Raw genomic sequence first — 3430 nt, 5'->3', positions numbered from 1 at the left:
AGATCAAGAAAAGTTGTGCATTTTTCAACTATCAAAATATTTATGGGCAAAAATAGTCAAGGAAAGGAAGTCTGGAGCACATAAAACAAAAACAAAACAAAAACAAAACAAAACAAAAATAAATGTTACTCATGAGATTATTTATTTTTTATTCTCACCTGAGGACATTTTTGCATTTATCTTCAGATAGAGTGGGAGGGAGAGAGGGGGGAAGAGAGAGAGAGAAACATCGAAGTGAGAGAGACACATCGACTGGCTGCCACACACATGACCCCAACAGGGGCCGGGGACAAACTGCAACCGAAGCATGTGCCCTTAGTAGGAACCAAATCTTGGCCTCTCTGGTCTGCGGCCTGACACTCTAACCATTGAGCACAACCGGCCAGAGCACTCATGACATTATTTAAATCAAGTATACAAAAATATTTAACTCTATCCCCATATCCAGCATTTTTATGTATAGCCGGGTCACTGTCCATGTTTCCAAAGGAAAACAGTAGAACAGTTAGTGGAAGCAATTGGCAGAGTTAGTTTAGCATCACCCCAGTTAATTCCTATAAAGCATCACAGTGCCTGAATGGAGTGCTTGGCCCCAATAGAGAGGATTTAGAAAGAGAGGAGTGTGTGTGTGTATGTGTGTGTGTGTGTGTGTGTGTGTGTAAAGGGGGGGGAAGAAACAGAGAGGAAGTGGGACGGAGGTTTATGAGCTTGAACTCTTGAGGGAGAGAAAGAGTGTGACACTTGCTAGAATGTTATGCTGGAGTTCACTTTAGTACCTGTTTAAAGAATTTTTCCAAATGCTGATACGTGTTTCTGTACTCTGTGAACTCTAGTTCCCCATGTTGCTAAACCTTTGAGACTTTTGCTAGAGGAATATTCCTCTGGGGCTCAGGAACTCTTAGAACTCCTTTATCACACTGTGCATTTCATTTATTTCTGGGCATGCATATTAATGTCCTATTGCTTCTGTAACAAATTACTACAAACTTAGTGGCTTAAACAGCACAAATTAATTCTCCTATGGTTTTAGAGTTCAGAAGTTTGAAATCAGTTTCATTAACCTAAATTCAGTGTGTCAGCAGGGCTGGTGTTTTCTGGATGCTCTAAGGCAGAGGTTCTCAACCTGTTGGTCGCCACCTCTTTGGGGGTCGAATGACCCTTTCACAGGGATCATCAGAAAACACATATTTATGATGCTCTTAGGAACTGAGACACCCCTCCTCTATCCGTCTCCAGGTGGGTCCACCCACATGCAGATACGCCCACATACTACGGGTACCTGACATCATCGTGTAAACCCCATCACATACACCCCATACAAATACAGGTGTATGTGACAGGGTTGGTACCATAATGTACTTACGCGGACCAGTCACACGTGTAGAGAGCAGCTACTGTGTAGAAAGCGGCTACTCTGTTAAAAGCAGCTACTGGGTTGAAAGCAGCAGTATTGGAGGTAAAACGACACTTCATGAATTATAATTACTGGGTAAATGTAAATTCATGTACTGTAAAATGATCAACTACTACAAAAAAAAATCTGTACCATGGGAACTTAATCTGCATGCTGATTGGTCTTTTTATTTTCAGCTGTGGTTGATGTAAATACTGCCCCCTTGTGATAGTAACAGGTATGTAGAAAAAACAACACAGATAATGCTAAATCATAGGAAACTTTAATGAACTGTATTGACTAAACTATGCTAAGTATCATCTTGTGTATTATTAAAGCTATTGTTATATATTATTTTCATTAGCAAACTATCTCATGACAATGGATCGTGTAGAGAAGAATGTTAAGAAAGGTAAATATAGTGAGGATTTTTTACAGTATGGTTTTACCTCAATAATTACAGCAGGAATTGATAAACTTCAATGTGTTATCTGTTGTGAAGTTTTATCAGCTGAATCTATGAAGCTGAACAAACTAAAATGCCATTTTGATAGCAAGCATCCAAGCTTTGCTGGCAAGGATACCAACTATTTTAGAAGCAAAGCTGATGGACTCAAGAAAGCCAGACTTGACACTGGTGGCAAGTACCACAAACAAAATGTAGCATCCATTGAAGCTTCATATTTGGTGGCACTCAGAATTGCCAGAGCTATGACACCTCACACTATTACTAAGGATTTACTGTTGCCAGTGGCCAAAGATATTGTTGGGATTATGATCGGAGATAACTTTGTTATGAAATTGAGTGCAATTTCTTTATCTAACAACATTGTCCACAGAAGAATAGATGACATGTCTGCTGATATTCTTGATCAGGTAATCCAGGATATTAAATCTGCTTCACTTCCAATATTTAGCATCCAGCTTGATGAATCTACAGATGTTGCAAACTGTTCACAGTTGCTGGTTTACGTAAGGTATATTAATGATGGTGATTTTAAAGATGAGTTTCTTTTTTGAAAACCTTTTGAAATGACAACTACTGCACGTGATGTATTTGATACAGTTGGTTCATTTCTGAAAGAGCATAAGATCTCTTGGGAAAAGGTCTGTGGTGTTTGCACAAATGGTGCTCCAGCTAGGCTAGGATGTCGATCTGGATTTCAATGTTTGGTACTGAATGAGTCACCAAAAAATATTGGAACTCACTGTATGATTCATCAGCAAATATTAGCAACTAAGACGCTGCCACAAGAGTTATAAGAAGTAATGAAAAGTGTCATAAGTTCTATCAATTTTGTAAAGGCGAGCACTTTAAACAGTCAACTGTTTTCACAACTGTGAAATGAGTTGGATGTGCCGAACAATGCTCTGCTATTTCACACTTAAGTGAGATGGTTGTCGACAGGAAAAGTTTTAAAATGTGTTTTTGAGCTTCAAGATGAACTCAAAACATTTTTTAATCAGAAAGCAAGACTGCAGTTTTAAACACTTTTCAGCAATAAAAGTGAACTGCAGAAAATAGCTTACTTGGTTGGTTGATATTTTTGTCATCTTGAATGAGTTAAATTTACCACTGCAGGGACCAAATCAACATGCCTTGATCTGTCTGAAAAGATCTGATCATTCCAAACAAAACTTCAGCTTTTGCAAAAAAAAATTGGATGAAAATAAAATTTACGTGTTGCCTACCTTATCTGCTTTCTTTGAGGAAGAAATGTAGTTTGTAAACAATGTAGTTTACTGTTGTTATATTAAGACTGTTACCCATGCTACATCATGCTTCAAGACAAAATTTCATTTATTTGTATTTAGAAATAAATATTTCACAATATATAATTACATATTGTTTTTGTGATTAATCACTATGCTTTAATTCTGTTGAATTTGTAACAATGAAAATACATCCTGCATATCAGATATTTACATTATGATTTATAACAGTAGCAAAATTACAGTTATGAAGTAGCAACAAAAATAATTGTATGCTTGGGGGTTACCACAACATGAGGAACTGTATTAAACGGCGGCGGGCAT

The 3430-nt window shown here is 37.5% G+C and overlaps 1 pseudogene; it reads left to right on the top strand.

Moving 5' to 3' along the window:
- The first annotated feature begins 1774 nt into the window (after positions 1-1774).
- LOC118641571 lies at positions 1775-3116 on the top strand (annotated as a pseudogene).
- The last annotated feature ends 314 nt before the right edge of the window (positions 3117-3430 follow it).

This window comes from Molossus molossus, unplaced genomic scaffold (genome assembly GCF_014108415.1).
Source record: "Molossus molossus isolate mMolMol1 unplaced genomic scaffold, mMolMol1.p scaffold_m16_p_3, whole genome shotgun sequence".
NCBI lineage: Eukaryota > Metazoa > Chordata > Mammalia > Chiroptera > Molossidae > Molossus > Molossus molossus.
This window is presented reverse-complemented; position numbering and strand designations above follow the sequence as displayed.